Below are 13566 nucleotides of genomic sequence, written 5' to 3'. Positions count from 1 at the left end.
TTCAGACCTAGGGACTCATACAGACTGAAAGTGAGGGGATGGAAAAAGATATTCCATGCAAATGGAAATCAAAAGAAAGCTGGAGTAACAATTCTCATATAGACAAAGTAGATTTTAAAATAAAGACTATTGCAAGAGACAAACAAGGACACTACATGATGATCAAGGGATCAATCCAAGAAGAAAATGTAACAATTGTAAATATTTATGCACCCAACATAGGAGATCCTCGATACATAAGGCAGATGCTAACAGCCATAAAAAGGGAAATCAACAGTAACACAATAATTGTAGAGGACTTTTATCACCCCACATTCACCAATGGACAGATCATCCAAAATGAAAATAAACAAGTAAACACAAACTTTAAATTACATATTAAAAAAGATTGATTAAATTTATATTTATAGGACATTATATCCCAAAACAACAGAATACACTTTCTTCTCAAATGCTCATGGCACATTCTCCAGAACAGATCATATCTTGGATCACAAATATAAGAAAATTGAAATAGTATCAAGTATCTTTTCTGATCACAATGCTATTAGACTAGATATCAATTACAGGGGAAAAAAACTGAAAAAAATACAAATACATAGGGGCTAAACAATACACTACTAAATAACCAAGAGGTCACTGAAGAAATCAAAGTGGAAATCAAAAAATACCTAGAAAAAAATGACAATGAACACACGATGACTCAAACCTAAGGGATGCAGCAAAAGCAGTTCTAAGAGGGAAGTTTATAGCAATACAATCCTACTTCAAGAAACATCTCAAATAAACAACCTAACCTACACCTAAAGGAATTAGAGAAAGAAGAACCAAACAACCCCAAAGTTAGCAGAAGGGAAGAAATCATAAAGATCAGAATAGAAATAAATGAAAAAGAAATGAAGGAAACAATAGCAAAGATCAATATAACTAAAAGCTGGATCTTTGAGAAGATAAACAAAATTGATAAACCATTAGCCAGACTAATCAAGAAAAAAAGGGAGAAGACACAACTCAACATAATTAAAATAAAATAGAAGTAACAACTGACACTGCCAGAATACAAAGGATCATGAGAGATTACTACAAGCAACTCTATGCCCAAAAAATGGACAACCTGGAATAAATGGACAAATTCTTAGAAAGCTATAACCTTCCAAGACTTAACCAGGAAGTAATACAAAATATGAACAGTTCAATCACAAGTAATGAAATTGAAACTGTGATTAAAAATCTTCCAACAAACAAAAGCCCAGGACCAGATGGTTTCAAAGAGGAATTCTATCTAATATTGACAGAACAGCTAACACTTGTTCTTCTCAAATTCTTCCAAAAAACAGCAGAGGAAGGAACACTCCCAAACTCATTCCAAAGGCCAACATCACTGTAATACCAAACCCAGACAAAGATGTCACAAAAAAGCAAACTACAGCTTAATATCACTCATGAACATAGATGCAAAAATCCTCAACAAAATACTAGCAAACAGAATCCAACAGCACATTAAAAGGATCATACACCATGATCAAGTGGAGTTTGACCCAGGAATGCAAGGATTCTTCAATATATGCAAATCAATCAATGTGATACACCATATTAAAAAATTGAAGGATAAAAACCATATGATCATCTCAATAGATGCAGAAAAAGCTTTTGACAAAATTCAACACTGCTTTATGATAAAAGCTCTCGATAAAGTGGGCATAGAGGGAACCTACCTCAACATAATAAAAGCTATATATGATAAAATCAGAGCCAACATCACTCTCAATGGTGAAAAACTGGAACCATTTCTAATAAGATCAGGAACAAGACAAGGTTGCACACTCTCATCACTATTGTTCAACATAATTTTGGAAGTTTTAGCCACAAAAATCAGAGAAGAAAAAGAAATAAAAGGAATCCAAATCGGAAAAGAAGAAGTAAAATTGTCACTGTTTGCAGATGACATGATAGTATACATAGAGAATCCTAAAGATGCTACCAGAAAACTACTAGAGCTAATCAATGAATTTGGTAAAGTAGCAGGATACAAAATTAATGCACAGAAATCTCTTGCATCCCTATACAGTAAAGATGAAAGAGAAATTAAGGAAACATTCCCATTTACCACTAAAACAAAAAGGATAAAATACCTAGGAATAAACCTACCTAAGGAGACAAAACACCTGTAGGCAGAAAACTATAGGACACTGACAAAAGACAATAAAGACAATACAAACTGAGGAAGAGATATACCATGATCTTGGATTGGACAATCAACATTGTGAAAATGACTCTACTACCCAAAGCAATCTACAGATTCAATGCAATCCCTATCAAACTACCAATGGCATTTTTCACAGAAGTAGAACAAAAAATTTCACATTTTTTATGGAAACACAATAGACCCCAAATGGCCAAAGAAACCTTGAGAAAGAAAAACGGAGCTGGAGGAAACAGGCTCCCAGACTTCAGACTATAATACAAAGCTACAGTAATCAAGACAGCATGATACTGGCACAAAAAGGGAAATATAGATCAATGGAGCAGGATAGAAACCCCAGAGATAAACCCACGCACATATGGTCACCTTTGATAAAGGAGGCAAGAATATACAATGGAGAAAAGACAGCCTCTTCAATAGGTGGTGTTGGGAAAACTGGACAGCTACATGGAAAAGCATGAAATTAGAACACTTCCTAACACCATATACAAAATAAATTCAAAATGGATTAAAGACCTAAATATTAGGCCAGAAACTATCAAACTCTTAGAGGAAAACATAGACAGAACACTCTATGACATAAATCACAGCAAGATCCTTTTTCACCCACTTCTTAGAGAAATGAAAATTAAAACAAAAATAAACAAATGGGATCTAATGAAACAATAGCTTTTGCACAGCAAAGGAAACCATAAACAAGACAACCCTCAAAATTGGGAGAAAATATTTGCAATTTAAGCAACTGACAAAGGATTAATCTCCAAAATGTACAAGCAGCTCATGCAGCTCAATATCAAAAAAAACGAACAACCCAATCCAAAAATGGGCCGAAGACCTAAATAGACATTTCTCCAAAGAAGATATACAGATTTCCAAGAAAAACATGAAAGGATGCTCAACATCACTAATCATTAGAGAAATGCAAGTCAAAACTACAACGAGGTATCACCTCACACCAGTCAGAATGACCATAATCAAAAAATTTACAAACAATAAATGCTGGAGAGGGTTTGGAGAAGGTGGGAGTGTAAATTGATACAGCCACTATGGAGAACAGTACGGAGGTTCCTTCAAAAGTACAGATAGGACTACCATATGACCCAGCAATCCCACTACTGGCCTATACCCTGAGAAAACCATAATTCAAAAAGAGTCATGTACCACAACGTTCATTGCAGCTCTATTTACAATAGCCAGGATATGGAAACAACCTAAGTGTCCATCAACAGATGAGTGGCTAAAGAAGATATGACACATATATACAATGGAATATTGCTCAGCCATAGAAAGAAACGAAATTGAATTATTTGTTGTGAGGTAGATGGACCTAGAGTCTGTCATACAGTGTGAAGTAAGTCAGAAAGAGTAAAACAAATACCATAGGGTAACACAAATATATGGAATCTAAAAATATATATAAGTTCTGTTTTTTTAATAGGGGAAGGACAGGAATAAAGACACAGACATAGGGAATAGACTTGAGGACATGGGGAGGAGGAAGGGTAAGCTGGGAGGAAGTGAGAGTGTAGCATTGACATATATACACTACCAAATATAAAATAGATAGTTAGAGGGAAGCAGCCGCATAGCACAGGGCGATCATCCCGGTGCTCTGTGACCACTTAGAGCGGTGTGTAGGAAGGGTGAGAGGGAGATGCAAGAGGGAGGGGATATGGGGATATATGTTTACATATGGATGATTCAATTTGTTATACAGCAGAAACAAACACAATATTGTAAATCCCCTATATTCCAATAAAGATGTTAAAAAGAAAGAGTAAAGGGAGCTTAAAAAAAACAAAGAGTAAAGGAGTTTAATAAAAAAGAACCAATGGCTCACTGAATAAAACAAAGAGAAAATCAGAAAATACCTTAAGACAAAAGAAATTGAAAACACCACTTTCCATAATCGATGAGCCATTGCAAAGCTATTCTAAGAGGGAAGTTCATAGCAGTACTGTCCTCCCTCTAGAAACAAGAAAATTCTCAAATAAACAACATAACTTACCATCTAAAGTTATTAGTAAAAGAAGAATAAAGCCAAAATCAACACAAGGATGGGAATAATAAATATCAGAACAAAAATAAACAAAATAGAGATAAAAAATGAAAAGATCAATGAAACCAACAGCTGGTTTTGAAAAGATAAACAAAATTCATAAGGCTTTGGCTAGGCTCATTAAGAAAAAAGGAGAGAAATGAAATGGAAAAATGAAGAAGGTGAAATTACAACTGATAGGACAGAAATACAAACAATCATAAGAGAATACTATGAACAGTTATATGCCAACATATTGGACAAACTAGAAGAAATGGATAAATTCCTAGAAACATACAGTTCTCCAAGGCTCAGAAAGAAATAGATCATATGGACAGACCAATTAGTAGTATTGAAATTGAATCAATATTTTAAAGAACTCCCAACAAACAAAAGTCCAGAACTGGATGACTTCACAGGGAAATTCTATCAAGCATATAAAGAAGAGTTAACACCTATCTTTCTCAAACTATTCCAAAAAGAATAAAGAGGATGGAACACTCCCAAATTCATTCTATGAGGTCACCATTACCCTGATACCAAGATTAGATAAAGACACTAAAAGAAAGAAAATTACAGGCCAACATTTCTGATGAATATAAATGCTAAAATCCTCAACAAAATATTAGCAAACCTAATTCATCAATATATAAAAAGGATCATACACCATGATAAAGTGGGATTTATTCCAGGTATGCAAGGATGACTCAATATCCACAAATAAATCAATGTGATTCACCACGTTAACAAAGTGAATGATAAAACTCACATGATCATCTCAATAGACGCAGAAAAAGCATTTGACAAAATTCAACACCTATTCATGATAAAAAAATAAAACTCCTAGCAAAGGTGGTATACAGGTAACATATTCAGTGTAATGAAGGTCATTTGTGACAAGCCCACAACTAACATCACACTCAATGGTGAAAAACTAAAAACTTTTCCTCTAAAATCAGGAATAAGACAAGGAAGCCCACTCTCATCATTTATATTTAACATAGTATTGGAAGCCCTAGCCACAGTAACAAGACAAGAAAAAAAAGAAAAGACATCCAAATTGGAAGGAAAGAAGTAAAGGTGTCACCATTTGCAGATGACATGATAATTTATATAGAAAACCCTAAAGTCTCCACTGAAAAACATTAGAAATAATAAATGGATTCAGTAAAGTTGCAGGATGCATAATGACATACAGAAATCTGTTGATTTTTTATACACTAATAATAAACTATCAGAAAGAGAAAACAAGAAAACAATCCCATTTACAATTGTATACAAAAGAATAAAATATTGATACCTAGGAATAAACTTAACCAAGGAGGTAAAAAACCTCTACTCTCAAAACTACAAGACATTGAAAAAGGAAATTGAAGACAATATGAATAAATGAAAGAGATCCCATGTTCATGGATTGGTAGAGTTAATATTGTTAAAATGTATATACAACCTAAAGTAATCTACAGACTTAACGCAATCTCTATGAAAAATCCATGACATTTTTCACAGAACTAGAACAAAGAATTCTAAAATTTGTATGGTACCACAAAAAACCCATTCTGAATAGCCAAGGAAATAGTGAGGAAAAGAACAACGCTGGAGGCATCATGCTCCCTGACTTCAGACTATACTACAGAGCTACAGTAATCAAAACAGCACAGTACTGGCACAAAATAGACAGGTAGATCAATGGAACAGAATAGAGAGCCACAAATAAACACACACATATGGTCAATAAATCTACAATAAATGAGGCAAAATTATGCAATGGGGGAAAGGTCAGTCTCTTCAAAAAGTTGTGATATGAAAACAGGACAGCTACCTATAAACAACTGAAAGAAGAACATTTTTTCACACTATATAAAAAAATAAACTCAAATGGATTAAAGACCTAAATGTAAGATGGAATATTGTAAAACTCCTAGAGAAAATCATAGTAATAACAGTCTTTGACATAAATATTAGCAATATTTTTTTGGATCTGTCTCCTCAGGAAAGGGAAACAAAAGCAAAGATAAACAAATGAGACTTAATTAAACTTAAAATCTTTTTCATAGTGAAGGAAATCATCAACAAAATGAAAAGGCAACCTACTGAATGGGAGAAGATATTTGCAAGTGATATGTCTGATAAGGGGTTAATATTCAAAATATATAAAGAGCTCATACAACTCAAAACAACAAACAACCTGATTAAAAAGTGGGCAGAAGACCTGAATAGACATTTTTCTGAGGAAGACATACAGATAGCCAAAAGGCACAGGAAAAGATGCTCAACATCACTAATCAACAGGGAAATGCAAGTCAAAACCATGATGAGATATCACCTTACATGTCAGAATGGCTAGTGTCAAAATGACAATACATAATAAATGTTGGTGATGATGTGGAGAAAAGAGAATCCTACTACACTATTGGTGGGACTGTAAGTTGGTACATCCACTAGGGAAAATAGTATGGATCTTCCTTAAACAACTAAAATATTGGGTTGGACATAAAGTATGTTCAGTTTTAAGAAAAAATAAAAGACACATCTTTCATTTTCACCAAGACTTTATTGAACAACATGTTCATTAACCAAATGAACTTTTTGGCCAACCCAATAGTACTACCATATGATCCAGCAATTCTACTACTGGATATATATCTAAAGAAAATGAAAACACTTCTAAAAGATAAGTGCACCCCAATTTTCATAGTAGCTTTATTTATAATAGCCAAGATATGGAAGCAACTTAAGTGACCATCTAAAGATGAAAAAAATAATAAATTAAATTAAATTAAAATTTTTAAATGGGGAAAAAAAGGGAATTCTCTGGTTGTCCAATAGTTAGGACTTGGCACTTTCAATGCAGGGGCTGGGGTTCTGTCCCTGGTTGTGGAACTAAGATACTACAAGATGCACAGTGTAGTCAAAAATAAAAAAAATTTTTAAATAAAAATGGGTAAGAAAGATGTGATACAAACACACACACACACACACACATACACACACACACACACACACACACACCACTGGAATATTACTCAGCCATACAAAAGAATGAAATTTTACCATTTGTAACAACATGGATGGGGAGTGTATTATGCTTAGTGAAGTAAGTCAGAGAGAGAAAGAAATACTTCATGTTTTCACTTACCTGTGGAATCTAAAATATAAAAAAAATGAATAAGAATACAACAAGACAGAAACAGGCTCACAGATACAGAGAACAAATTTGTGTTTACCAGTTGGGAGAAGGGTTGAGGGTGGGGCAAAAGAGGTGAGGCGGATTAAGAGGTACAAATTACTAGGTATAAGATACGAATATGTAATGTACAACACAGGGAACATAGACAACATTTTACAATACTTTTAAATGGAGTATAATCTATAAAAATATCAAATGACTATGTTGTACACCTGAAACTAATGTAATGTTATAAATCAACTATAATTCAATTTTTTAAAAAATCTGATCAAAACAAAAGCTAAACAATCTCTAAGATCCTTTTTATCAATGTTCTAATCTGAATAATTTAGTCAACAAACTTTTACACAAAGCCTACCATGTGCCAGGTACTAAGCTAAGCACTGAACATATGGATGTAAATAAAAGAGAAATGGTTTCTGTATTCAGAGAGTTTATAAGTCTATTGTATAGGTACAAATCTAATACTTATATCATTAATTAAGCCTCTTTTCTACATCAGACATTGTGTCAGGCACTTACCCAACTACCAAAGTAAGCATTGTTATACTCATTTCATAGATGCACAAATTGAGACTCAGGAAGTTTAAATAAACTGCTCAAGCTTATTTGGCTTGAAGCAGCAAAGTAAGTCTATGAATGCAGTTCTGTTGAGTTCTGACCACCACATTCTTTGTATTATAGCAAGTGGTGAAAGCACACATTCTTGCCTTGTTCCCAACCTCAGGAGGAAACAAATTAGTCCTTCTTTAAGCATGATGTCAGCTGTAGGTTTTTTGTAGATACCTTTTATCAATCTGAGGAAGTTCCCTATTATTTCTAGTTTACTGAAAGTTTATATCATCAAGGAATGTTGAATTCTGTCAAATGCTTCTTTATCATCTATTAAAAAGATCATGTTTTTTCTAGTGTATTCTGTTAATATGGTGATTTACATTGATTCATTTCAAATGTTAAACCAAATTTGCATTCCTAGGATAAACTCCATTGGCCATGATGTATCTTCCTTTTTACATATTGTTGGATTCCTTTTGCTAATGATTTTTATTGAGGTATAATTGGCATACAACACTGTATTAGTTTCAGGTGTACAATATAATGATTTGATATTTGTATATGTTACAACATAATCACCACAATAAGTCTAGTTAACATCCATCACCATACAACAAAAAAAAAATGTTTTTCTTTTGATGAGGAGTTTTTAGATTTATAGCTTAGCAACTTTCAAATATGCAGTACAGTATTATTAACTATAGTCACCATACATTACAGCCCCATGACTTATTTATTTTATAACTGGAAGTTAATACCTTTTGACCCCCTTCACGCACTTTGCCCATTTGCTATTATTTTGTTAATGATTTTTGTATCTATAATTATGAGGGATATTGATCTATATTTTTCTATTCTTGTAATGTCTTTGAATGTTTGAAATCAAGGTAATGCTTGCCATCTTGCCCAATTAGTTGGGCAATGATCCCTTCTATTTACTGAAAAGTTTGTATTGTCTTCTTCATTAAACTTTTATAGACTTCACCATTGAAATCACTGGGACCAGAGTTTTTTCAGTGGGATAGTTTCCTATAATAAATTTAATTTCTTTAATAAATATAATAGGATGATTCATATTTTCTGGGCTTTTTTGTAAGTCTATGTTAGTAAGTTGTATTTTCCAAAAAATTTGTCAGTTTTGTCTAAGTTTTTTGAATGTGCTGTTTTCTTATTATCCTTTTATTTTTTAAAGATCTGTAGTTGATAACCCCACCTTCATTCCTGATACTGGTGATTTGCAGTCTCTTCTGTTTTTAATTCATCAGTCTAGCTAAATTTTGTCAATTTTGTTGATCTCTTCAAAGAACCAACTCTTAGCTTTGTTAAATTTTCCTTCTTGTCTTATCTCTTTCAATGACTTATTTTCTTTACTCTATAATGTCCTTTCTACTTACTTTGTGTTTTCTTTTATCTTTTCCCAGATTCTTTTTTTTTTTTTTTTTTTTTTTTTTTTTTGCGGTACGCGGGCCTCTCACTGCTGTGGCCTCTCCCGTTGCGGAGCACAGGCTCCAGACGCGCAGGCTCAGCGGCCATGGCTCACGGGCCCAACCGCTCCGCGGCACGTGGGATCCTCCCGGACCGGGGCATGAACCCGCGTCCCCTGCATCGGCAGGCAGACTCCCAATCACTGCGCCACCAGGGAAGCCCCCAGATTCTTAATGGAGGATCTTAGTCCTTGATTTTAAACCTTTCTCTTTTTCTAATATAAGCATATAAATCTATAGATTCCCTCTGACTGCTTTCTCTGCACCCAATAAGCTTTTATACATTGTACTTATTGTGTCTCAGTTCAAAATACTTTTTAATTTCCATTGTGATTTTGTGTTTGGTCCATGAATCATTTAGAAATGTGCTATTTCAGGGAACTCCCTTGTGGTCCAGTGGTTAGGACTCAGTGCTTTCACTGCGATGGCCCAAGTTCAATCCCTGTTTGGGGAACTAAAATCCTGCAAGCCATGTGGCATGGCAAAAAAAAAAAGCGAAATGAGCTTTTTCATTTCCAGGTATTCGTGGTTTTCCTATATATCTTATTGATTCCTAATTTAATTCTATTGTGGTCAGAGAATATACTCTGTATGATTTAAATCCTATTAAATTTACTGAGGCTTGTTTTATGGCCCAGCATGTGATCTATCTTGGTGAATATACTGTGTGTACTAGTAAAGAATGTATACTCTACACTTGTTGTGTATATTGTTCTATAAATGTCAATTACATCAAAGTGTTATTCAGATATTCTGTGGCTTTGCTGAATTTTTTTGTCTAGTTGTTCTATGAATTGCTGGAAGAGGAGTATTATGTGTACAATACTATAATTGTGGAATTATCTATTTCTTCCTTTTATTCTATCAATTTTTTCTACATGTAGTTTGAGGTTCTGTTATTAAAGGCATACATATTTATAATGCTTATGTCTTTCTGATGAACTGTGCCATTTATCCTTATGACATATCCCTGTTTGTTTCTGGTAATATTCTTGTCTTGAAGTCTATTCTATATAATACTTAAAATAATAATTTCATTCTTCTTATGCTTACAGTTTGCATGGTATCTTTTTTGTTTTCATTAACTTTTAATCATTCTGTGTCTTTATATTCAAATTGTGTCTCCTAGAAAGATTGAAGTAATGTCTTGGTTTTTCATCCACTATGTTAATTATCTGCCTTTTAATTGTAGTGATTATACCATTAACATTTAATATAATTATTAATATGTTTGGATTTAGTCTACCATTATATTATTAGTTTTTCTTGGTCCTATTTTTTTACACTGTTTCCCTCCCACTTTCTTGCTTTCTCTTTAATTATATGAATTTAGTACTTCATTTTAATTTATCTATTGGATTTTGGCTGTATTTCTTTTTCTAGGTAGTTTGTCAAGAAATTACTAAATACAGACCTAACCTGTCTCTGAAATTCTCCCCATATTATCTGGATCACAGGGTCTACTTTTTCTGGTTCCTGGCCAGAAAGACAAGGTTTCTATCAAATATACAGCCACCAGTGCTATTGTAACTATTTTGCCTTTCCATGAAGGGGGACCTTCCCTTAAACAAAGCCTTCATAAAGAAACTCATAAAAAGAAAAAAAAAGTAAATACAAAAACAACAACAAGTGTGACACTATGTGGTCATGTCTTCAAGTTTTAAGTCCCTCCAAAACCTGCATCCTTTGGTTTAACTTTCAGATCTCAAAGAGCTATTATTTTGAATTTTGTCCATATTGTTTCCTTGTAATTAATGAGAGGAATGGGTTATAGGAAGTTTCCAGAGCAGAATCAGAATGCTTTCTTTAGTTTTTGATTCATTCAATTAACTGGAATATGTAATTGAGAAATTTTCTTAAGAAGGAAAGAATAATTATTACTTTTCTGAGTTCTTGCATATCTCAGATGCCTCTGACTTTTGGACACTCATAACATTTAATAAAGTATAGAATTTGGGGGTAATTTTTTCTCTCTTAAAATATTGTTGATCTTACTCCACTGTTTTCTGGTATTAAATATTTTGAGGGTGGGGAGATAATCTGAGGCCCGCCTAATAGTTTCATTTTTACATGTAACTTTCCTTTCCAATGTGAATTTTTTTCTTTCTCTTTTAATATTAAAAATTTTGCCAGGGGCTTCGCTGGTGGTTCAATGGTTAACAATCCACCTGCCAATGCAGGGGACACGGGTTCGAGCCCTGGTCCAGGAAGATACCGCGAAGCAATGAAGCCCGTGCGCCACAACTACTGAGCCCGCGTGCCACAACTACTGAAGCCCATGCACCTAGAGCCCATGCTCTGCAACAAGAGAAGCCACTACAATGAGAAGCCTGCACATGGCAATGAAGAGTAGCCCCTGCTCACCGCAACTAGAGAAAGCCTGCACGCAGCAATGAAGATCCAAAGCAGCCATAAAGAGAGAAAGAAAGAAAGAAAGAAAGAAAGAAAGAAAGAAAGGAAGGAAGGAAGGAAGGAAGGAAGGAAGGAAGGAAGGAAGGAAGGAAGGAAGGAAGGAAGGAAGGAAGGAAGGAAGGAAGGAAGAAAGGAAGAAAGAAAGAAAAGAAAGAAAAAAAGACTGAGACTGTCCAGAAGTCAGACATTGCCTTAAAAAAAAACTTTTTTTTTGCCAGGACAGTCCCAAGTGTTGTCTATTTTGTTAATTTTGCCAAAGACAAAACAGAGCATTTTCAAATTTTAAAATCAAAGTTTATTTAGCTCTGGGTGGTTTTTCCTCACTGTCAGTCAATGCCATGTCCTTATTTTTCTTATTTAATGTATTGAAACAAAATCTCTACTGTCTCTTTCCTATATCCATCAACTTCCTGATCGTCTTCTTCTCTTCATTTTCCCCCTGTGTATTCTGGAATTGTTCCACATTTGTTCTCTGTATCATGACAGAGTTTTCTGTCTTTGACTATCACTGCTGTAAAAGTATTCTATCATGTTTTGGGTTTCCTTATTTTATTTCCTTATATGAGCCAGCACACTTTGCATCTCTGCCTTCACTTTAACTTGTTTCCTCATATATTCACTTTTGTGTTGTAGAGGTTTTATATTTTTCATCTTTTAGGAAGAAAACCAACAACTATCTTTTAAGAAGTTGTTCTGGGCTTCCCTGGTGGCACAGTTGTTGGGAGTCCGCCTGCCGATGCAGGGGACACGGGTTCGTGCCCTGGTCCAGGAGGATCCCACATGCCACGGAGTGGCTGGGCCCATGAGCTGTGGCCGCTGAGCCTGCGCGTCCAGAGCCTGTGCTCCACAACGGGAGAGGCCGCAGCAGTGAGAGGCCCGCGTAACACACACACAAAAAATAAATAAATAAAAGTTCTGTTTTTTGTAAAATATATATATATTATTTTCAAATATTTCCACTTTTCAGAGTCTTAAAGAAAGCTTTTCCTTTCCCCTATGTTGCATTATCCTTCTAGAGTACCCATGGAGGTTTTCCATTTACATACTTTGAAATGAGAGAATTCTGCCTGGAATTAGACAGTGTGGAATGTCCTTAGCTCCTTTTACTGTTCTCTCAGATGCTGGCAGTCTCCTCATCTCAGACCTAGATGTGAATGTCAGGTAAGCCTGGACAGCCACTAATTTAATTAGTGAAGTCTAACTGTGTTCATTTAGGGAGCCTGAGAGTGGGTGCTCTCTTGATCTGAGAGTGGGAGATCTCTAAGTCAGATGTTCACCACTTTTGTTCCAGTGAACGACGTTACATGGAGATTAAATGCTCAGTAAGCACTGCTCCTAGAACTCTTCCTATCTCTGCAACTGTTTGGTGGGTTTCTTCAACGACAAAGAACCCTAGGACACAATGAACCTCTGCTCTTCTTCTATTCCTGACATGTTTTTTGTTAGGAGTATTAATTTCTGAGTTAATATAGAAAAACAGGTGTTAATGGGGCAAGGGGAGGGCAGGAGGCTAGGGTTTGGAGTGAGATTCAGTTTTTCAGTCAGTGGACCCCTGTATCCCCTATTTAGGAATGCATCACTCAAAGCCTTCCTTAGTTCTTTGAGGAGCTCTGAACTCTCTATTAGAAAAGGTGGACAAGGAGGTGAATGAGCTCAGACTGTGCTCCTTGATCATCCTAAAACT

The sequence above is a fragment of the Grampus griseus genome (genome assembly GCF_964374135.1).
Source record: "Grampus griseus genome assembly, chromosome: 5".
NCBI classification, from domain to species: domain Eukaryota; kingdom Metazoa; phylum Chordata; class Mammalia; order Artiodactyla; family Delphinidae; genus Grampus; species Grampus griseus.
Note: the sequence above shows the minus strand (reverse complement) of the source record.